This window comes from Myodes glareolus, chromosome 13, assembly GCF_982192425.1.
Source record: "Myodes glareolus chromosome 13, mMyoGla1.1, whole genome shotgun sequence".
Classification (NCBI taxonomy): Eukaryota; Metazoa; Chordata; class Mammalia; order Rodentia; family Cricetidae; genus Myodes; species Myodes glareolus.
The window spans coordinates 41,170,630-41,194,327 of NC_142038.1; the positions used below are offsets into that span (position 1 = coordinate 41,170,630).

General features: G+C 45.5%; 1 long non-coding RNA gene across 1 annotated transcript in view; it reads left to right on the forward strand.

The window, feature by feature from the left end:
• The window catches only part of LOC125390414 (uncharacterized), an 18,746-nt gene extending 7,952 nt beyond the window's left edge, over positions 1 to 10,794 (forward strand). Inside the window, exons 2-4 of the long non-coding RNA XR_007228729.2 lie at positions 6,241 to 6,362; positions 8,399 to 8,544; positions 10,511 to 10,794. This is a non-coding gene — a long non-coding RNA (uncharacterized LOC125390414). The remainder of the gene's footprint in view (positions 1 to 6,240; positions 6,363 to 8,398; positions 8,545 to 10,510) is intronic.
• Positions 10,795 to 23,698: the final 12,904 nt, after the last annotated feature.

The window sequence follows — 23,698 nt, forward strand, 5'->3', positions numbered from 1 at the left end:
CTTTTGAGCGTTAGCTGAACCCAGTAGATCACACAGTCCGAGGCCCAGATGGCTCCCAAAGAAGTCACTCAGCACCTGGTAGGTTTGACATTTGTCCCTCAAGGGTGATACTCAACTTTGAGGAGGTCTGGGGACACCTCAGCTATCACTTGCTACCACCACCACCACACACACCTGGACTTTTGTTTTCCTCATGGAGCTGAAAAAGGTAAAAATAAAATTACCAAAAGACAGCTGTCCAGAGAGAAAAACAGGAAGAAACTAGGGTCTTGTGTCTTGCATGGAATCAGTCCCTCCCTCCTCTACTCAGGAGCATTGGCCCCTACACTGGTCAACAGGCAGAATAGGCCTGAGACAGGGAATCAACACTGCCTGCAGCCCGACCCTACCCTTCCACTGCCTTCTGTAGAGTCTTGGGCCCCTATTCTTCAGTCCCTTTCAAAGGTGAAGTGGTCCCTTAGGCCTTGAGTAAATGGAGAACTACTTTAGTGAGGGACCAAAGAAGGGCTCAGAGGGGAAGCGGACTGCTGCAATCAGGGATGAAGAGGAAGGGTAAATCGTTAGCATTCTTAGGGACCAGCCTGTTTCTTTCCCAAACTAAAAGAATGAAGCTGTGGTTCAGGGGAAAGTCCGACCTCCAACCTCCAGGGAAGAGGTTAAGGAGGTGGCCCAAAGTCTTGAGCCTAATGTGTTCCCTCTGCTCCAGTCCCCTGTCCTGCCCTCCTTTCCCATCATCCCTCTGGGGTAAGGATCACATCAGGCCAGCTCTGATGAACGGGAAAGTGAAGGCTTTTGGAGAAAAAAAAATGGTGAGGCCATTGACCAGGAAAGAAATCTCAGAGATGGCACCCAGATCCCAGAGACAAAATCTCCTGCTCCATCCAAAATGTTGAGGCTTCCCTTTCTTTACATCAAGACTTGGAGATCTTCAGCTGTCCTGCAAGATAGTAGTTTTCTCCTTGAGATAAACCTCCTACACATCGCTCTCAACCAGGCAGCCATCCCCCACTCAGCTGGAGGAGGCTATTTTGGTGACAAATTTGATCGCTAGAAACCGCTCTCCTTCACTAGTGTGTGGAATGAAGATAGAAAGAAAAACAAAACCAAGCAAAGCATCTAGTCCCCTGCCGTGGTGATAAGGATAGAGAAATGACCATAGGATATATCCAGCTGACAGGCATCTGTGATGAGGTCCAGGGAGAAGGAGAGGACAGACCTGACATGGTGTCCCCACACATGTCCTCCTGACTTCTAGAAATAACTGGTGACCAGCATATGAAAAGCAGATAAATAAATGAAGTACCTCTTTAATGAGCCATAAATGTTGCCTTTGCAGTCAGTCACGGGGTTGTCTCTGGAGAAGGCTTCACAAAAACAAAGTAAAGGAGACAGCATTAAAAGGACACTTTTCACTGACAAGGAAATGGTAGGGCTTCCAATACACACCAGGAAATAGGCAATGTTGTCCTGAACATAAGACAATGTAGCCCTAAGATTCGCTGTACACTCATGGCATGGATAAAGTAGAAATTATCCTGAGAATGAAGTGGGCAGACAGCTATTAATTACCACTGTTGTAGTAAACGCTGTGAGCCTAACTGTTCTTCTCTCACTGACACTGCCCATTGTCTTGGAACCTTCAAAGCAATAACCAGGGGAAGTTTAGAATGAGCCGGAAAGCTACCTTTCAAAACATCTCCATCCCCAAACACTCCCACTGCCCTGAGATGATTGACACCAACTCCCCCACATTTCACTTAGCTAAGGCAAGAAAAAGAGGCTGACGGGGGTGAGAAAAGAGTATCTGATTCAGCCACTAGCTATCTGGGATGCAACAGCCCAGCTTGAGTGATCACCAGTGATTAATGCATGAGACAAAGGTTGATGGAAAATTGTATAAACAAATGCAATCAAAACAGTCACCAGGTCTGGCTCTTATCATTGAACCACACCCTCCCTTGGGGACTCTAGGCAGGTGCCTGAACTCATCCAGGGGACTCAACCCCTCCACTATCAGAACAACCAGTTATGGGGCTCTTGGTGTGGTACAGCATTAGCTATCAGGCGTTCTTGCCAAAACAAGCAAACAAGCGAATGAACAAAAACTGTTCAACTTTAGTTTAGTCAATCCTGAGGTCCAGTTTGTAGTTCATAGAAAACACACTGGCAAGGTACAAAGTTTAGTTCCTCCAGGAGGCAAACTGTCAAAACCAGATATTAGAACCTTTAACAAGATACTAGGCTTTGGATTTACAACACTGCATTAGGAATTTTTTTATGAAAGAGAAGATGAAAAAGAAAGAGGAGAAGGAGGAAGAGGAGGAGGAAGAAGAGGAAGAATAAGAAGGAGGAGGAGGAGGAGGAGGAGGAGAAGAAGAAGAAGAAGAAGAAGAAGAAGAAGAAGAAGAAGAAGAAGAAGAAGAAGAAGAAGAAACAGAAGCAGCAGCAAAGAATCTACTTTACATTGAAAGACAGTGTTAACACAGACCACAAGTGATCAATGCACAGAGCAGAGGAGACTTCCAAATATCTCAACAAGACATCTAAGCTCATCTTCTCTTTAAGACCCAGAGGTCTACATGGAAGAAGTGACAGAAAGATTCTAAGAGACAGAGGTGGTAGATGGCTTCAAGAACACAGTGTTTTCTGAGCACAGCATGGCAGGTGCACACATGATCTCACAGTGATTATCACAGCATGCAAAAACAAGTCAGACAAAATGCCAGCGTGGAGGAGTGGAAGTGGACAGGAAGTCCCACCCCTGGCTGAGGGCTATTGGTATTTGATTGAGGAAAAGTCAGTTTTGTTTTGTTTTTAACGTTGTTGTATGGAGGCGGCTTGTTGGTTCCTGGCTGCTCAGTCTCCCAAAATAATCCCACAGAAACTATATTAATTAAATCACTGCTTGGCCCATTAGCTCCAGTTTCTTATTGGCTAACTCTTACATATAAATTTAAATCATTTCTATTAATCTGTGTATCACCACGTAGCTGTGGCTTACCAGCTAAAGTTCTGGTATTTGTCTCTGGTGGTGCTACATGGCTTCTCTCTGACTCCGCTCTTCTTTTTTCCAGCATTCAGTTTAGTTTCTCCTACCTAGCACTGTTCCCCTATAGCTTTGTTATAGGCCCGAAGCAGTTCTTAATGTTGTGACACCCACCTCCAGGGCAGCCCCCTTACCCAGAGAAAGCTAACACAAACTGGACTCAATGGGCAAGAGAGAAAGGCAGGGGAGCATCAGAGTCACAGAGACCTTGAAGTTGGGCAGATAGAGAGACAGAAGTAGATGAGGATCTAAAAGGGGGTTGGGAGGGAAAAATATGATTAAAATGCATGGTAAAAATTCTCAACGAATTGATAAAAATCACTATTTAAAGAAAACAAAAATAAAAAAGGAAATACTTTGATTATAATGTAATCTGAGTCATACACCAATGTAACGGTTTAAGTAAAATGCTGCAGGTTCCCTGAGGGGCGCAGTGGCAGAAATGCTGCAGGTCCCGAGTGGTGGCAGTGGGCAGCAGGTCATGAGAATACACTGCAAGTCCCTGAGCAGCGGCAAGCTGTGGGTCCTGAGACCATGGCAGGCCACCAAGGAAGCCATGTCCCAGGCAGGAAGCCGCCGCATGGTGTGAGAGACCAAGACAGATAGGCATGCCATGCAGAGTGAAGTTGGATATTTATTTAGTGGGTTATGGAAGGGAAGGAGAGAAGGGGGAAGAACAGAGAGAGGGGGGCAGAGAGAAAGAGAGAGAGAGAGACAGATGGAGGGGAGAGAAGTGGGGAGAAGGGAGAGACAGAAGCTGCCTCTTTGAGAGAGAGATAGAAAGGAAGGGGCTCGGGCTGAAGATCAGCTTGCCTCTGTGGATGCGGGAAAGACTGGGCATAGCTTGTCTCTTAAAGGGACAGGACAGACCATTACAACTGTGATATAAAAATAGGAAAGGAAGAAAGAGAGGTGGGAGGGAGATGGAAAATTTAAAGTAGAAAGGAAAAAAAGTTCCTTTTTAGATGGCATATGCCGAGGTCTACAGGGGTGAGACAAGATACCTGAGATTTGATTCAAAAATATTTCAGAAAAAGAAAGGCAGATAAAGCAAGAATTTTGTCCCAAAGTTTTATAAGTAGTTATTTTATTTATATTGTGGTCCTGGGGATTGAACTCAACACTTTGCAAATACTAGGATATGCTCTATCAGAAAACTACATCCCTAGCCTTATAAAAGATTGTTATTGGTGATTTTATACACATAAATAATACATTGAGAACCAGTACACCAAATGTTCTCTGAGAAACACACACATACATAGGCACGCACATATGCACACACACACATGCATACACACACACACACACAGACATAAACAAAGAAGCCAACCTATTGTCGTTCACTTAAGGCAAGCAGAGTGTTTCTCTGAAACTGAAAATAGTTGCTTTCCCTGTATATTTCAAAATAATCAAATCTAAAAAAAAACAAAACTCTGGGACAGACAGTTTGCACACAGTGAAATATGGTTTTTGAGAAATATGACTTCTTTGAAAATCCACTGATTTTGAGGAGGGTTGAGACTGTTGACCTCAGATTTGCCACATAGAACAAATGAGGCTGCCATTTCTCAGGTAACTGTGTGGGGGCCCTAGCAGAGCAATTGTAGAAATGCAAATTCCTCAAATCTCCTCTACAGCTCTGCAGCTGAATCTGTGCACACAGTGAGAGCCACTATTAAACGCGCACAAGCAAGTTCAGTTAAGAGGATGTATCAATTCTTCAGGCCCCTGAGTGGGTCAGTCAGTGTCTTGTTGGAGGAATGCACAGAGTGAGTGATCTTGCTTGCTAAGTGACAGGTTTCTTAGTAAATAGCATTCCACTAGCGAGGGTGAGAAGAGTGTTGATCTTATGGCGGTCGAACCCCAATTAATACTCTCTTTTGTTTGACCTGCATTGACTTTCTTATTCTCTGAGTTTCCATATCCTCATTTCCAAAACAAGGCTAACACCAGATTGCATAGGTTATATGAAATTATACACATAGAGACAAAATTCTGCTCATGTAAACATCATCTGGCATATATTGACTACTTGGTAAATATCAAAATAATCCTAACGTAACATGGAAATCCTGTTTGACTTCACTAGTCTGCTAACGTGCAAGCTCCATGATAGCAGTAGGCCTTCACAAGGGCAGCCTCATTCTTGGTACCAACTTCTGCATTAGTCACTTTCATTTCTGTAATAAACACCATAATCAAATAATGAGTTTATTTGGACTTACGGCTCTAGAGGGACAGCCCCTAATAGCCGTGGGGGCCATGGCAGCAAATGGGAGGCATGGTGACCGGAGAAGGCAGCTAAGAAGCCACATCCCGGCTGCATGTACAGTACACAAGGAGAGCAATGGGGTGAGGCTAAAAACTCTGAAAGCCCCCATCCCAGTGATGTCCTTTCTCCAGCGAGACTCCACATCACAAAAAGTCCCTATCTTCTCCCACACAGTGCCACAAACTGGGGGTCAAGTGTTCAAACACATGAGCAACGGGCAACATTGCTCATTCAAACCCCCACAACCTTCATGGGTGATCACGATGGGCACGGGGAATATGACGCTGTCTAGGAGGCCACCCATCTTCCATCCCTTACTTTTACTCTCAGCTCGCCATGACTCACTTTCTTGTCCTCAAAGTGTGTACTGCATGACTTTCCCAAACATTATATAATCTTCTCTCACCACCCTCTACATTTCCTTCCTTCCCTTCCATCAAGGTGCATTCGTTTTTAAGGGGAAAAAAAGGTTTATTTTAGTATTTATTCCCATTACAAATTTAACTTGCCTTTACAGTACTCATGTTTTTTACTGTGACTATTAATATTTGTGTTATGTCCTACTTACAAATCTGCAGAGATTTAAAGAAGATACAGCACTTCATTTCATCTTGCCCATAAGCCCTATTAATTGGAATACAGATGACAAATTTAATGTTAATATGGAATGTTTTATTTATTCACAAGGGGTTGCAATAATATAGAAATGACACGATATGAAATAAATACCCTTCTATATGCATATGCTTGCAGAAACTTATAGTAGGGCATCAGTTTCTGGTGACAGAGATAGACTTTTTTTCTTCTGGACTTTAGCACTCTGTCTTTGGAGGAATCACGCTTGTCCCTTAGAGAGCTGATGAGGACAATGGATACTCCTGAAGGCAAAGTCTGAAATATTGACAACTTATTTCTCCAGCCTCCCTCGGAGCCAGGATGGAAACCTACGCCACCAGTTCTGCCTATCAGAAGTACCAATAGAACGCTGGAAGTTGGTGATGCCCAAACCAAGGGACTTGGGATGCCCCGTCATTCCTATGGGTTAGTGCCTTCTTTCTCCAGAAGGATTTGGGGGTCATGGCTTTTAGTGTTTTTTTTTTCCGCAGATCAATTTTTAGGTCTTATGATGATTCATGAACTATTCTCTGTCCTTTCAAAAGCTTTTCCCCTCTCAGCCACAAATGGCCTCAATTTTTTTTTTTGTAAAGGCCTCTGATTAATATGGTACATGCCATTATGTGAAATTCAATATTTTAAAAACACCAACCACATCCACTATACTTTAAGAAGAAGTTAGCTTGGTAAATTATCTATCTGTTCCAAGTGTCCATTACTGCTTCTAAAGAAACCTTCCCAAGTCTCAGTGGCTTTGAGCAATAATTGATTACATTTCCTTGTCTTGAGGTGGGTCTCACTGTGTGGTTTCCTCTTTGGATTTCAAGGAGGTGTAGAATGGTGTTGTTTGTTTCTGGAATCATCTGGAGCCTGACCACGGCAGATTATCCAAGAAGATTCCTTCAGTCATGTATCTAGTTCCTTGTCCTCTCTCTGCCCACAGAATGTCTCATCGCTTGAGACTTCTCACCATAGTCACACAAGACATCTGGATCTCAATAGACACAGCATACCCTGGCCTGACACAGTATTCTGTCCACATTGTTTTAGTCAAAGCACTCATGAGGCCTGCCTGGGCTCAAAGGGGTGGACTAGAAAACTAACTTTAGTGCTTAAAATGGGAGTGTCATGGTCACACAGTCACTACCAAACAGAGTTCTGTAGACATCTTCTGGAAATGCAGTCTTACTCTCTGAATGGATAGGTGGAATTCAGGGAATTATAGAGAAAATGTTCAACAACTTGAGTTTCTCACAGCACAGGGACGGACCATCCTTTGACATTCGCAGGACGCTACATGCTTAAATCTTCAGAAGCCTGGCTGATAGAAATAAGCACTCAAGTCCTATCCTAAAGCTTGAGGTGCAGAGAGGTTAAAGTCTCATAAGGTTAACTCACTTTGGTTGATAGAGAGAGTTGAGTTAGCAAAGGGTGCTCCCTAGTCTTAGTTCAGTTGTTACTGCCTATACCCACCAAGGTCAAGGCAGGGCTCCCTCTTTATGGTCCTAGGAGCAATTCCGTCTTCACAAAAGCCCATTGTCTTCCCCCAACACACAGACACAATTCTCTGTGTGATTGTCATCTATTTTAATAGGTTCTTCCCTAGCTTTAAATAGTTAAAAAAAAAAAAAGCAAACAAACAAACAAAAAAATCCAATCAGTTTAAGACAAACAGGAAGTTATGGGTTCAGAAACCTGAAAGGCCTGAGGCTGGCTGGCTTTCAACTGGGATAGATTTAGTAGCTTAAACTGTTGTTAGTACTCAATTGCCCTCCTCCATTTGCAGTTGACTGCTTGGGTTCTAGCCTTAGGAACCCCCAGGCTGGCCCTTCTCCAAGGCTGTAGTTGAACTCAAAAGGAAATCACAGCCTCTGAAGCTGTGTCAACTGTAGGACTGAATCTTAAACCAATCACTGCAGACAGAGAAACACCCACCACCTTTAATAGCTGAGGCCTGAATCCTGCCTTCCGTCTAGTACCAGGGAAAGTCTCCAGAGGTGGAGTGGCTCTTCCCTGAGGGACAGGAGCTGCCACTGAGAGCGGGGAGGGGCTGTGTGGTAGCAAGAACAACGACCCAGCTATTGTTATCACCATCAGAATTATTTTTAAACTACCATAACATATGCGCTTCCGTTTAATCCCTGGTTGTACCTGGCACATGGCAACTATGCAATACATGTGAAAGTACTGGGATTTTTCCTAATGATAAACATGAGTTCAGTCCTGTAAACTGCCAGCCAGCCAGGGTTCCCAAGCCCCAAGTGCTTAAGAGAAAGGAAGCATCATTCCCTTGAAGCATAAATAATGCATCCTGTCTTTGAGCAGCTCTTCCAGTCTTTAGCGTTACATTGCTTGGATCACCTAGGCAGCATCTGCACACGCTGTAAAGTGGGGTACATTTTATAGTGCTACAGAAGTGGATGAGGCTCTGGAGGAACAAACCAGTCTCACTTCTCTCGCAGCCGAGGTGGAAGGCTTCCAAAGCGCACTTTGAGCTGCTGTGGCGCCACTTCCAGGCTGGGTCCTCACTGTGTGAGCAGGAGGTTCTGCCCTGGGTGATGGAGAGGGCAGAAGAGAGACGCCGGGATTCGGCTTGCAGGATGCAGAGGTGATGTATTCTAGTGTCATTCCATTCCTGTGATTCGCCTGGTCTAACTTCTAAATAGGGAAAGATATCCAAGGTCATTTAAAGGAGAAGACATGAAGAGGGGCACAGAGAATTATACAAATGGCCACTTTGTCCAAAGATAGTGAGAAAACGGCGTTTAGCCGGCAACATTCTGCGCACTTAGACCCATGTTAATTCATGACTGGTATCATTGTGGATGCATAGAGCAGACTTAATTCATTACATGCGTGCTTGGGGAATGGTTCTCATATAGCCTCAGCTGAGAGAGACTGAGCTGGACATTTGTGTATCACGATCTCGTCTGCTGTAGAAAAGAAGTTAATGATTTATCTGGAAATGTACACACACAAATGTACATACTATGCTCAATGTGTATAAATATGTAGTATCTAGGTACAGGTCAATGTACAAAAATACATTGTAATGTCCAACATCTTCTTTATCGTTCAATGTATGTACATGATGCATATATAGAGTTATACGGGCATATGTACATTATTTTAACTTCAAAAAGAGTGAGCGGTGGGCCTCCCTAACACTCAGCACTCTGGCTTCCCCTTGCTGCTGCAGGAGTTCCATAAGAGGCATAAGTGAGCAGAGAATGGCAGTGTGAACAGCATCAGCCTCCAGCCTCGCTCCTTGTTAGGGCTCTCCTCACAGGCAAGGGCACATGCTTCCCCTTAGGAAGCATCTTTGGGTACCCCTGCCTTGCAGCTGTGGCCGAGTCTCCACACTTCATGAAGAGCCTGGTGAATCTGTGGAGAGGCTCGGTCGCAGCCACCTCCTCCCTGGTCAAGATGGCAGCCCCTCTAGCTGGGAAGAGGCACTCCTGTTCTGTAAGAAGTGGGATATGAACAATTACTTCCTTATTGCTACTCCTGTTCTCTTCGATCATGGGGCACTGAAAAGATTCTTTGTACCATAGCTTCAATGCTTTGGAATGAGATCTCTGGAAGCCAGGACAGAGTCGGTGGAGCCTCTGACCCTGACAGAGGCGTGAGAGCCAGTGAATGAGCCTCGTCCGTACTGGACTGTGGCTGCAGATAGCAAAGAATGTAGACTTGGCCAAAGTCAGACATTCCATTGCTCCACAGTCAGATATGCAGGTGAGATGGGATTAGAAGGTTCCTCTTCTCAGTTCCACGTTTCTATAGCACAATCCTGTTCCTGCGCATTGGCCTGGGTGAGTTGGACACTTCAACTTATCAATGTTCTCTTGAGGCTGGAGAGATGGCTCAGCACTTAAGAGTGCATCCCTGCTCTTGCAGAGGACCCAAGTTTGGCTTCCAACATCCACACCTGGTGGTTTATCAGCTCCTGTAACTCCAGTTATATGGACTCTGATTCCCTGTTCTTGCCTACATACGAACACATACATACACACACACACACATACACACACACATACACACACACACACACACACGGGGAGGGGCACATAATTTTAAAACAAAACACTTCTTAAATAAGACAAAACCATTATTCTTTTTCTCTAGCTACATCAAAATACTTTCCTGAAGATAATTTCCAAAGAGAAGAGTAAGAGAGATTAGGAAGACGGCTCAGTAGCCAAGAGTCTGCCCAGCGTGTATAAGACCCTGGGTTCAAATTCTAGCAACACAAAAGCATGCGTGCACGCACACACACACACACACACACACACACACACAGAGAGAGAGAGAGAGAGAGAGAGAGAGAGAGAGAAAGAGAGAGAGAGCTGGAAAGCAATCCACAGCTGATTTTCTAACGCACTGAGAAGTGATCCATCATGCCCGTTAATATATGTATGCATTTCCCTTCCCCTCCCCTCGCCTGCTTCCTGGAAGTAATTTAGCAAAAATTCAGCTCTGTGAAAATTTAATCAATCAGGGTTCCACTGTGAGATTTCTCTCTGAGAAGGTAGAATGCTGAGCAATTTCTCAAAGATGATTTTTTTTTTCATTAGAAAGAAGATGGGAAGTTGGGAATCAAGTGGGAACAAACGAGCTGGCGAGACTATGCATCAAAACTGCTAAGGCAAACAATGAGTCACTGGGTCTCTACCATTCTTCCCTGCGGAAGCCGCTCATGGACTTTGCTGCATTTTGTTTGTGAACAGGTTTAGAAATATTATTTCAATAAACAGTGGATTTGCTTTATTCTTGTTTCCAGTCCTAAGGTCTCGCCTCCAGGCTTGGCTTGGGAATGGATTTTATTAATAAAAGCTGTCCAAATAGTCTACAGTTAAAATATTTGCTCAATTCTTCTCTTTCCTTTTAAATTAAAAGTAAAGTGATCTATTTCATCATACAGGCCTGCCTGACCAAGGAGAAGATAAAATTTACCTTCTGTTCCTTGGTTCTGTGTGAAATATTTTCTCACTCACGAAATGAACTCAGGTGGTGATTTAAAACTAGATCAAATAACATCGCCAGTCAGATGGGAAAGAGTTTCTGCCCCTACCCTTGGATCTTTCTTCTCCATCATTAAGTTTTTATTGAAAAAAAAAATAGCAAAAAAAGCAAAAGACAAAAATATAAGACAGAAGAAAATACAAGAAAAACAGAGCAGTATGAATATATGCCAACCTTTTCTAGACTGGATTGCTGCTGGTGAGAAACGTGTGATAAATGGAGCCCCAATCCCTTTCCTGATTCAGTCATCACTTACTAAGTTCTTGTGGCAGTGGCTACATGATACAGGCAGGCAAAGGTTCAGAGAACCATCGCGGATCAGAAGCTCAAACAGCTGCAGGACCCAAGCAAGTGTCATGTGAGTCCACATGACCAAGACAATCGAGTGACCGTGGTCAGCAGGCAAATGCTTGCCCTGTCGAAAGCTTGCCCCTGCAATTTTGAAAGCTAGCAAAGGACGCTGTGGGTTTCTACATCTCTTTCTGAAACAGGGAAGAGAAACTCAACTCTCAGGGCAGAGGAAGCCTGGAAGACTGAGTAGGAATTCAGTACCTAGGGAGAAGATGTGTGGGGCCGGATTACGCAGGCCCATAATCCACATTGTCTAGCGGTTGGAGAATCTGAGCAACTCTCAGGGCACAATTTGCACCTTCCCACAGGAGATGATCACCTAGCTCTTGGATAGTAAACAACCTGATGCCATCCTAACTGTGGGGGCCAGCCATGATAAACTAAGTATGAACAGGTCACCCAAAGGAAGTTCTTTATTTCCAATCATTATCACCTGCTAGAGTAGAACTCTGGTTCTCAATAAATTTAATAAGAGGTCTGAGTCTCAGTAGTGTACCCTGAGGCAATACCTGGTTGCAGGGTGAAACACAAACTGAGATAACCTGACCACTTCCCAGGAGCAGACCATTCAAAGAAAATGCCTAACATTCCAACCGCTGTAGATAGGATCACCTGCCAGCGCACCTCACGAGGACACCCCCTAGACAAATGTCAGCCAATCAGGGGTCCTGAACCTCAGAGACCCCTCACCCCCTTTACTACTATAAAAACCCAATTCTAATTGAACTCGGGCCTCTCCAGTTATTCCAATAAGTTGGACATGTGGAGAGACCGAGTTTGCAAACTTGATTAAAATAAAGGCTCTTTGCTTTTACATGTGGGACTCTTGGTTTCCTTGTTGGCTTTTGCAGGGACTTTGCGGATTTGGGCGTAACACTAACAAGTGGTCAGGATAAGCTAATGTCATTTGTTGTAAATTAGGAGGTTGCCTGGGGATGAGGTGTTTTAAGTCTACATGACAAAATAGGCATGGATAGGACGTGACCTAAGTCATTCCTCTGCTACCTAGGAAGCAACGCTAAAGAAGTGCCCCCCCTCCTCAGTTTACAAGTACAAGCTTTCCTTCCAGCGTCAGATTGCTGTATGCCACTCTGTAGACTACACTTCAAAACTACGGTTGCACTACATTAAAAATGTCTCCCAAGCCAACCGTTCCCCTGGCAGTCACCACTGCTCTCTGGATGGAAAGGGTGATATGATTTGATTTAGATCTGCTTGTAGCAGACCACAGAATAAGAGAGTGTTGGTAAGGAGAAAATTGGACACCAGAACCTAGGACTCCATGAAAGCAAGTCTGTAGGACATTTTCTAGACTGATGATTGATATGGGAGGGCCCAGCTCCCTGTGAGCAGTGCCATCCCTGGATGGGTGGTCCTGGATGGTATAAGGAAACAGACTGAAAAAAAAAAAAAGCTGGGCGGTAATGGCAAACACCTTTAATCTCAGCACTTGGAAGGCAGAGGCAGGCAGATCTCTGAGAGTTCAAGATCAACCTGGTCTACAGAGTGAGTACCAGGACAGGTGCCAAAGCTGCACAGAGAAAACTTGTCAAAAAAAAAAAGAAGAGAAAAAGAAAGAGAAAAAGAAAAAGAAAAAGAAAGGAAGGAAGGAAGAAAAGAAAGAAGGAAGGAAAGAAAGAAAGAAAGAAAGAAAGAAAGAAAGAAAGAAAGAAAGAAAGAAAGAAAGAAAGAAGACTGACCAAGCCAAGGGGAGAAAATCATTAGGCAACACTCTTCCGTGACCTCTGCATCAGTCCTGACTCCAGGTTCCTGCCTTGATCTCCTGCCCCAGCTTCCCTGGGTGATGAACTGCTAGATGAAATTAACCCTTTCCTCCCCAAACTGCTTTTAATTGTGGTATTTGTTACACCAATAAAAATTCCAAGTAAGACGTGGTTGTTGTTGTTGTTGAGCTAGCACTGCAGATCCTGGAGGATGTTGGGATCTCTAGAAAAAGCAACCCCTCACAGAACAGGTCTGCAGAGAGCAGGTAACTGACAGGGCCTGAGCAGGAAGGGTCGGTGGGTCTCAGAGTACGCTGGTCCTCCAGAGTCGGCGCAGTGGGAACCCACACAGGGACCCTGTTATTCCTTTGGGTCTGGTCACTTTAAGAGCTAACCACGCCCACTCCCAGCCACTTCTGACCTCCTGGTCGCCATCTTAACTCTCTCTCTGTCCCCAGTCTCTTGGTGTGTACACACGTGTCTCTGTCTCTCCCTATGTTTTTCTCCATGTCTCTCTGTTTCCCTCTTCTTTAAGTAATAAATGTCTCCCTCTTCTCTAAGTAATAAATGTTTAGCTTTATGTATAGCCTTATGTCCATTTACTTTGCTGTCCACCTTGTCCAGCCGCCTGACTCTGCTGCTTGCCCGGGGAACACTGCTCTGGTGGCAGCCTCTTCGCAGGCCGCTCGGGGCATTCCAACCTTTTATCTTTTTAAAGAACAATATACCCAGTGGCAGGGTCTGTCTCTAGAGCAGTCTTTCTTTCCAGGCAAGTGTCTAAGATCCCTGGCCAGAGCAGGATCTGGGTCTTCAGGCTTCTTCCTCCCAAGAGAGTGGGGGCATCCGGGAGCTGGCTGTTGGCCGGTGCCATAGTCTGCAAGGAACCAGACTCCCTGCTGACTTTTCCTTCTCCTCTCTCTCAAGGATCAGCCTCCCCTGTCTGCGCAGGGCCTGGAGAACCTGGGGGCTCTGATTGGATGCATGTGCATACAAATGAGGTATGAAATGCGACAAACCAGCAGAGAGTGGTCAAACCAAAGAGAAGAAAGAGCCCAAGCAGGCCCACAGCTCTATCCCTTTCCCACAGTCCCTGGGAGCACACTCCTGCCGCTTTGGCCTTTGCCATGCTAGCCAGGGGTCTGAGCTTGCTCTTGTCTGTTGACTGTCTAGAATTTTTCTTTCCGGGTTGCCCTGTGTAAAGTTCCAGTTTCCTCTGAGAGCTGTCCAACCTTTGTTTGCTATAGGCTTTCAAATACTGTGTTCTGCATTGGGAGTTCTTACGTGTGCTCTGCAAAAGCTGGTGTGTGTGTGTGTGTGTGTGTGTGTGTGTGTGTGTGTGTGTGTGTGTCATTCCCTTTGATGCCAGGACCCCTGGCTGTCAGCTCTACTGTCACTGCCTGTCTAGACAATTGTGGTCATGGACTGTCAAAAGGCAGCAGGATCCTGGATGCAGAAACTGGGTGTTTTATGGTTTCTACTTGAAGATTTGATAGCTTTTGTACCCAGAGTTTGTGGTCATAGCTTCTGCTGCCGATCTCAGATCAATGTTGGGAGCCCTCCTAGTGTTCTGGTCAGCTGGGATTGCCACTGGGGGCCTGTCTTGGCCACTACAGTTAGGAAGCAGAACCTTATGTAGTGACCAGGTCATAAAGACAAAAATCCTTATTATTGGGCAAATCCCCCTATTGTCTCCCACCCTGGCATGGGACTGGAAAGATGGTTCAGTAGTTGAAAGAGCACTGACTGCTCTTCCAAAGGACCTCAGGTTTGATTACTAGCGTCCACATTGTGACTAACAACAGTTTATAACTCGGGTCTCGCGAGGTCTGTCGCCCCCTTCTGGCCTATATGGGTACTGCACCAAGGTAGCACAGGCAAAACATCCATACACATAAAATAAAAATTAATCTCCCAAAACAGATTTTTAAAAACTACCCCAAATGCTCCTTCCTGGCTTCTTTGAGGGTATTGAGAAACAGCATATGTGTAGGAAGTAGCTTCTGCCAGACAGCAAGTTGTCAGGGCCTTCAGTTTTAGCTTTCCAGACCCAAGAGCTATGAAAATCATCTTCTGTTGTTTCTTGTTTGTTTGTAAGCCACACATTTTGCTTTTAAAAACCCGAGTGAAATACGACCGCAGGTGGGTTTATATTTCTCACTTGGAGCATTTGGCTAGTACCTGTGTTGCTGTATGACTTACCATCTGTGTGACGTGGGGTTACATCCCAGGCCCGCCCACATGTAGTCATGTTGAATAATTCTTTCCTGTGCTCCACCCACAGTGAGGGGCTCCCGATAACTGGGCAGCGCTGATTGGAACACCAGAGAGGCCGCACAGCGCGATTTCCATAACCGCTCTCTCTCTTTCTCCATGACAACATGTTGCCTTCTCTTCTTAGATGTACATTGGTGTCTTAAAAGAATAAAGGGAAATGAGGGTAGAGGTGCCCATGAAGGAAGAAAGCCACCTCTAGAAGGCTTTTTTGTAGCTGTGTAACAGCACTGGCTTTCTGTAATGCACAGGTATTAGCATCGCCCCTTTCTTCATCAAACCCAGCGTGTGGGCTGTCAGGGACCATATTTGACAAGTATACCACTTAGGGTAGGGGAGTGGGGATTAGAAAAATAAGTAAAGGGAATAAAGACGTGAGTGTAAAGGATAAAACAGAAACATAGGATAGTACCGGGAGGGAGTTCCAGTGAATACTGAAATTTGTCTGCGTTTAATTTCCTATACACTTTTATACCCCAATACAACAGAGGGAAGAAGACAAAAGACTGCTTTAACATAATACAAATAGCGACAGTTACTTGCTTCAATACTTTGAGACATCAAATCATTAGTATTCTGTTGTTTAGGCAGTGAACCCACCCTAGACCAAGTCTCCTGAAGGCAGCCACTCCCAAGGTCGAACCCCCTTTTCCGAAAGAAGGAGCAGCAGTCTGTTTGAAATTCTATGATCTTTGGTCAGGGTGGAGTGGATATACCTGTTAGGGCCCACTTAATGTAACCACACCCTAGGTGACATTTGTTGTCAACAACTTTGAACAAGCTAAAGCTCTCTGACCTTCAGACAAGGTGGAAATAGTCTCACATGTTTGGGCCTCCACAGTGGGCCTTGGGGTTTTCAAGTCAGCTGTTCCCTGCCCCTGCTGCAAGTGCAAGTTTCATGGTCCATTCTTTTTTAAAAAAGATATTGACACCCACCTCCTAGGGTCTATGCTAAGGAGGACTCCCAGAATGTCTGTTGCAGGCAACAATAGAAGGAAGTTGACAGGGCGCTCTGACAACCTTGGTGACCAGCCTCCTTCCTGTGGCAAGCTTACTGCTCACCCAAACGCTGACTCTAGTCACTGAGCGCCCCCATGAGGTCTCTCTGAAAACTGTGTCTATCTATCCCCTGGACTCTACACAGCTGCACTTCTTCCCAGCTGCAGGAGATGCTTCCTGAGGCAATTATCTGATTACAGAGATGGGATACTCACCCTGGATCATTTTATAACCTTAACTCTCCATCTCATTAACATCTCATTAATATTTAGATACATATCCCGGTTAGCCTTGTATCCAACACAGGTCCTACATCCATTAACTCTGCCTCCTTCCCATCCGGTTTGTATTAATGTACAACACAGGTTTGGTCCAAGGGATTGTTGTCACTTGGAAGGAAGGGGCTATTTCAACAAAGTTTACACTCTTTAAATTTCCTTGAACATAAGAATCACTCAGGAAGTGACTGTTCTTAGAGTTCCCAAGGTCAGCAAGGTGGCTTAACAAAAAAACGCCTCTGCTGTCCGGCCCACAGGTTGTCTTCGGACCCACACACGCCCACTGTGGTGTGTGTGTGCACCTCTCCAGCCTCCTCCCTAGCCATACACAGATGCATACAAAATAAACAAAACTGTAATAAACATTTTCAAAGGAAATGTAGGGTTCACAACCTTACCCCACAAAGTCTCTGAGTAACTTAACAAGGAGTGGTGTCTAGTAATCTGCATTTTTTTTGAGACAGGATTTCTGAAATGGATTCATAAAAATGCTGTGGATCCTGAGTGGCTGCATCAGGAAGCGGGCCATGAGACCATGATGCAGGTCCCGGAGTAGGGGCAGGCAGCGGCCCCTGAGCAGCCAATCCCAGGCAGGGACACACTTCGGCAGGAGAGAGACTTGGATAGGCACTGTTATTCCTTTGGGACACTTTAAGAACTAACCATGCCCACCCCAGTCACTTCTGACCCCCTCCCCCCGCCGCCATCTTTTCTCTTGTGTGTGGGTGTGCGTGTGTGTGTGTGTGTGTGTGTGTGTGTGTGTTTGTTTCGTGTCGTGTGTACGTGTGTCTTTGTTCTCTCTATGTTTGTCTATGTCTCCCTTTCTTTAAGTAATAAATGTCTAGCTTTATGTATAGCCTTATGTCCATTTACATCCACTGCCGTCCACTGCATCCAGCTGCCTGACTCTGTCGCTCGCCTGGGGACCCTGCACTGCTTTGGTGGCGGCAGCCACTGCCTGGCTCACATGCTGCCCGGGGCAGCCCAACATCATATTATTTTTAAAAAGAACAATATTTGGTGCCGTGACTCGAGAGATTCACCCGCCAAGGGCCAGGGTTCCAGCTTCACCTTTCGTCTGGGACTCTGAGCTCCAATTTCCGGGACTGAATTGGAACCGAGGACTTCTCAACACCGCCAACTGCCTCGACTCCTTCCTACAAACAACACCGGCTTCTACTTGTAAGTTTCCTCACTCCAGCCAGCTTATCTGAGCCTTTTTAACCCAGGATTGACCAGTCCTCCCGGTGTTTCTGAGCTCGGGGGGTACTTCTCCACCCCGTCGCTGGCGTTCATTACGGCTTGCATCCTGTTAAGCCCGTGCATTTCCTCACCTGGTGGCCCGGGCCCTCCAGTCGTCTTCCTCTCTTATTTCATTCTTTTCTTCTTTCTCATCTTTCTCACGGACCAAAAGGCTGATCCGGTTGGGTCTATACCACCCCACACATGGATTGAGGATGCTCACCCACGTGTCCTGGGTGGTCGATTACGATTTGCATCTCACCTAAACGGGGAGCCATTCTCCATAGGCTCGAGATGCCACAGTTTTTGAGGGATTTTCATGGTCTTGACCTGGGAAAGCAAGTCGTACCAGCCTAAATATGCCTTAAATTGTCTGTTTATGCAGGTTTTTCACAATTCAACAACCAGGCGGCCCCCATTTAAAATTCCCGCGGCTTTCCATTCAGGCCACAACACGTGGCCGCCGCCATGTTCATTGGGGTCAGGTGACTTTATCGCTAGATTCACTGAGAGCCAGATCACGTGACCAGGCCCTCCCACTGTTATGTATGTCCCGCTTTCCCCTCCCCCTCCTCAGTGTTCGCTGAAATCCTCTCCTTAGCTGTGATTACAGGTGTTTTGCTTACTGACATGCTTTCTGATAGGGCCCATCAGAAACATGCATTCTGTCTAATTCCTGTTCAATCTTTCTATATAAAATAATTGTTCATTTCATCTCGTTTCAGACTACAAAATCATAAATCTCATATTTTAAACTGGTATGTACTTTTAAGCTGTTTTCTACCATTGTCAGTTCTGCCACTAATCTTAATGTTACAAACAGTTTTTTTCTTTCTGTCTGCCTTTTTACAAATATGGATCTTACCTGTTAAGAGTCAATACAGTCAAACTCAGACCCAACCTTCCAGACAGATTCTATACTACAGCTATACCTAATAATCAGCCCTCAACTGCTCAGAGATCTGGGGAATGCGATATTTAAATGTTTAATTATTTAAAAAAAACTTTTCATAACAAAAAGAGACAGGTTGGCTCCTAGCAAGCACTCTGTTTCCTCCGAGAAGACATAAGACAAACCGTCACTGACCACCGTCCATCTGCAGTTTGCTTCGACTGCCAAGCGCTGACCATTGGGCAAAGACTGCCTTTCACCTAAACTGGAGACCTCCAAACATGGACAAAATCACTGGAATCGACAGCCTAGCTGCCCAGGGTCAAGGTAGGCCTGTCTTCCTAAAGATTTCTTAGTCCACAGGGTCTTCAAAAGCCTGGCAGGCTCTACATTAAACAACAAAGGTCAAATGCAACCTTCAGCGACTAGGGAGGACCAAAGAGTAGCTCTGGGTGCCAACCAAGTAAGTTCTCTGTCATTTTTTAATCAGTAACTCAAGTAAAATCTATCCTTCTCAAAGATCTCTGACAGTTTGATAGCTGAGAGGTTTTTCCAGGTTGTCTCACCAAATAAAAATACTTTTCATTATAATTTCTGTTTTTACAAACCCAAGGAGTTCTTAATACAATGTATATGTCTAAAACTTCTGTTTTTCTTATAAGTTCCAGGGAGCCAAATTAAAGAACCCATCATAAACAGGTCAGATACAAACCCCTGTATCTGGTCCTAAAAATTTTTTTTTTTCTCAATTTAACTTTGTCCTCTGTTCTGCCAATACCCTAACCAGGTACGAGGGACACCAGACATTTCCATGCCACAGACACCTGTCCTGTCGGGAACAGAGACCAACTATGCCAAGATGTGATCAGCACCCAGCCTTCTCTCGGATCCCCCACATCCCCCCCAAAGACGACGCCCACAAATCAGCCGGAAGTAGCCTTGAGAATTCGCCGCCCCAATTCCTTCAACCTGTAATGTCTAACCTTCTACTTTTTATTATAAAAAGGATCCGGGAATGTTATTCCTTTGGGACACTTTAAGAACTAACCACGCCCACCCCAGCTACTTCTGACCCCCTCCCCCCGCCGCCATCTTCTCTCTTGTGTGTGTGTGTGTGTGTGTGCGCGTGCGCGTGTGTGTGTGTTTGTTTCATGTCGTGTGTACGTGTGTCTTTGTTCTCTCTATGTTTGTCTATGTCTCCCTTTCTTTAAGTAATAAATGTCTAGCTTTATGTTTAGCCTTATGTCCATTTACTCTGTCGTCCACTGCATCCAGCTGCCTGACTCTGTCGCTCGCCTGGGGACCCTGCACTGCTTTGGTGGCGGCAGCCTCTGCCTTGCTCGCATGCTTCCCGGGGCATCCCAACATCATATTATTTTTAAAAAGAACAATAGGCACACCATGCAGATTTAGTGGGTTATAGAGGGAGAAGGGAGGAGAGAAGGGGAGAGAGAGAGAGAAGGGAGAGACAGAAGCTGCCTCTTCCACAGGGAGAAGGAAATGAAAAGAACTCAGGCTGGAAGCTGAAGATCAGCTTGAAAGGGGGGTGGGGGGGCATGGCTTGTCTCTTAAAGAGACAGGACAGACCATTACAATTTCTCTATAGCTTTGGAGCCTGTCCTGGAAATAGCTCTTGTAGACCAAACTAGCCTTGAACTCAGAGACCTGCCTGCCTCTGCCTCCAAAGTGCTGGGATTAAAGGCATGCGCCACTACCCGCCTGACTATACTCTGCATTTTTAAGCAACTCAAGAAATTTCCTGTTGAGAAAGACACAGCAACAACACCTTGAGAAATGCTGTTGTGAATGCACCGGAGTCTTTTGGTGCTAATTGTCGAATTTTGCTTATTTCTGTTTCTTGTTTATCTTTCTACATGACAAAATCTTTCTTTTCAAGATGAATTAGAGGATAGTGGCCAAAGGATCACAGTTGTTTGCATGCGTGTGTGTGTGCACGTGTGTGTGCGTGCACGTGTGTGTGCGTGTGTGTGCGTGTGTGTGTATGCGTGTGTGTGTGTGTGCACGTGTGTGTGTGTGCGTGTGTGTGTGCGTGTGTGTGTGTGTGTGGTGGGGGATGGTGAGGGGACCAGCAACTCTCTTTTGTGTTAGAATTCGTGCTTCAGTACCAGCTATGTGCAGAACAGACACAGCCAATAAAAGAGACTCTCCAGTAATGAAGAAACTCTAATTTGGTTTAAGAGGAGGGAAGGGGAGGAATTTTTCTGACTCAAAGTTCCCAGAAATAAAGAAACTCAAAAGCTTGCCAAAAAAATAATGATTCTTGCCAAATCAAACAACGACACACCTCTCCAAAACCAACAAAACACCTAAAACCACCAACCAAACAACAACAACAATGATCTTTGATGCCTGTGAGATTTCAGTTAACAGAAGTGGTTCTAATCTGTTTTCAGGAAGGAAAATTGATATTCCAGTTCTAATTATGTTAACTACAGTATCAGCAACTCTTAGGCTGGAGCAGAGAAACCTCCTATGCAGAGAAAACTGATAGATTTTCACTCTCTTCCTGGGCTCACATTGAGCACGGAAGTGCCTGCTGAAGGATGCTCAGAAATGGCTCAATCCTTTCCGCCGGGCTTCCCCACACACCTAATTTCCTGTCCCTCTGTCCAAAGGCATCAACTAAAAGTGATGGAATTCAGAAAGCTGTGGTCACATCCTCAAGATGTACTGCCATCACTGTGTGTCTTGGAAGGCAGTGGGCTTGAGGGACCTCAGCGATGGCACCTCACTAACACCTTAGAGGTACTTGTCCTGGAGTTGTGATCTCCTTCACAGGCATAGCCCTCTCAGTGAGTGGGCTATTCTAGTCCCACCAGCCATTGCTAAGAAATGAGGTATTTCTCCACTAGAGCTTTTGTGTTCTCATGGGAAGTTCCCTATTCAATATGCAAATCCAGGAACTTCCCTGGAATAGGCTCAGCAACAGACGTTGCCATGCTTTAGGATGGTGGGGTAGAAATAGCTTTGGAAGGCTGGATGCTCATATAGCTCACAATATTGAGAGTGTTGGAATGTAGCTGTGAATCAGGTTCCAAGCTGTTGTACCATTTATCGAAGAAGAGAACAGTAGCCTTCTTTAACTCATGTGCCTTTCAAAGGTTTAATGAGTGTAATTTGCTCCTATTTTAAGCCCGGCTTCAAACAAGCGTGTGCAATTAACCTGCTTCTATTTAAAGGTGGGGGAAATTACCCAGATCTGATAAAGAAGGCAACGTTCAGAACGCAAGACTGAAAACAGTGTCGTTCGTTTTAGAGTCTGCTTTTGAGAGAAAGCCTGAAATCTCTGCAGCATCCTTATTGGAAGGTGAGCATGGGTACCGGGGTGCGGACGGGAATGCGTCCTGAACCAGGAAGATAGCAGATCTACAGTTGGAGAGGGAAGACAATGCCCTTCAGGATGATGCTGTGCAGATAGTTTCATGCTCTCCTGGATCCTCCGAGGTGACAAAAAGCTTCCTCCACAGCTTATGGTGATTCCACCACTGAAGAGGCTTTAAGTGAGATGTCGATTGATCCTACACTACAATATTTTCAAATGGAGAAAGCACAGTTTGCTAACCAGCTCTAACCTGTGAAGCAACTGTGAGTGTCTATGCCTCTTCTCCTTTGTCTTTCAGAGATATCCATGCTGGGTCCTCGGTCCGTGACTCATTTTTCAGAGATCACGCTCCAAACCCTTCTCTCTAAGGTTGCCTCTACATTCTCTAAAATAGGTAGAGAAGAGCAAGGAAATCCAGACAGCTGCAGTGGTGTCTCCAAAACTCACTATGAGTCTTCTGTGGCTCGATAAAAATCACTTTAGAAAGCCCAGATGTGAAGCAGATAGTATTTTAGGAGGGTTTATCACACCATTGGGCCTCATCCTAAATCCCGTAAGATTCACATCAAGCCTGCATCCGCCGTGCCCATTTTACAGAGAATCTGTGGAAGAGGAAGGATAACTTACTCAAGGTCACAGCTGTGAGCCAGGACTGGAATTCAAGCCTAGAGTATAAAACCTACGTCTCTGGGTACTGCATGATTCGGATGAACGGAGACCGTATACTGGATGGTCCTCCTGACAGGACCCAACATGGGCAATGTGCCATGAAGAAAGAACGCAGTCCTGTTTGTGGCGCTGACAGGTAGGCCAGCCTCCAGGTCATCCTCATACAAGAGACCTCAGAAGCTTGACTCGATGTCACATGAGTCCCCCTTGACCTAAGCTCTAGGACATTAGCCTCATTCTGTCCTAAGAGGACATGCACCTAAGGAAAAAGAACAGTTTTGACTTCTTTGTAGGTAGAGAGACCCCACTCCCATTCTGTGCTCAGTGGGATGAGCCTCATTACCTTGTACCGTGGCTCTGGGTACCTAAATGCAGAGGTGAGTTGTCCCACGCTATCGTCTCGCCAGCAAGAACCACGCGGGACACTAGGATTCTTCTGCAGAAATAGCTTTAATGCGTCCTGAGAGAGAGAGCATCAGCCAACATGGCCGGGGACCCCTAAATGAGGGAACCCCTCCTTTATATAGGAAACAGTCCTTGCTTCGGACGTGTTACCCTTGGATTGGTCCGCTGCCCAATTAGCCCAGGTGAAGCCTCGGGAGTAGGCGGGGACAGCAGTGGAAAGTTACCTAGCACATGTGCGTTCACCTGGCGGTGAAAGCGGATGCCAGCGCCATCTTGTAATGGGGCATGTGGATGCGGCCCTTCACAGTGAGTACCAGAGCCTCTCCCCTGACTGGGCAGGTTGCCTTCTGAGTTAGGAGTTGGTGAGATGGGGAGAGTCTGCTCCTATCCCCAAGGGTGGGCAATAAATGCACAGCATACTGAAAGCAGACACTGCCAGGAGCAATCCACACGGCTCCTGGACGCTTGTCTAGTCATCCTCAGTGTCTTGGTTAGGGTTCCTGGTGCTGGGAAGAGAATGACCAAGTGTCTTGATCACTTAGGCATTGAATCCAGTGCTTGCATAC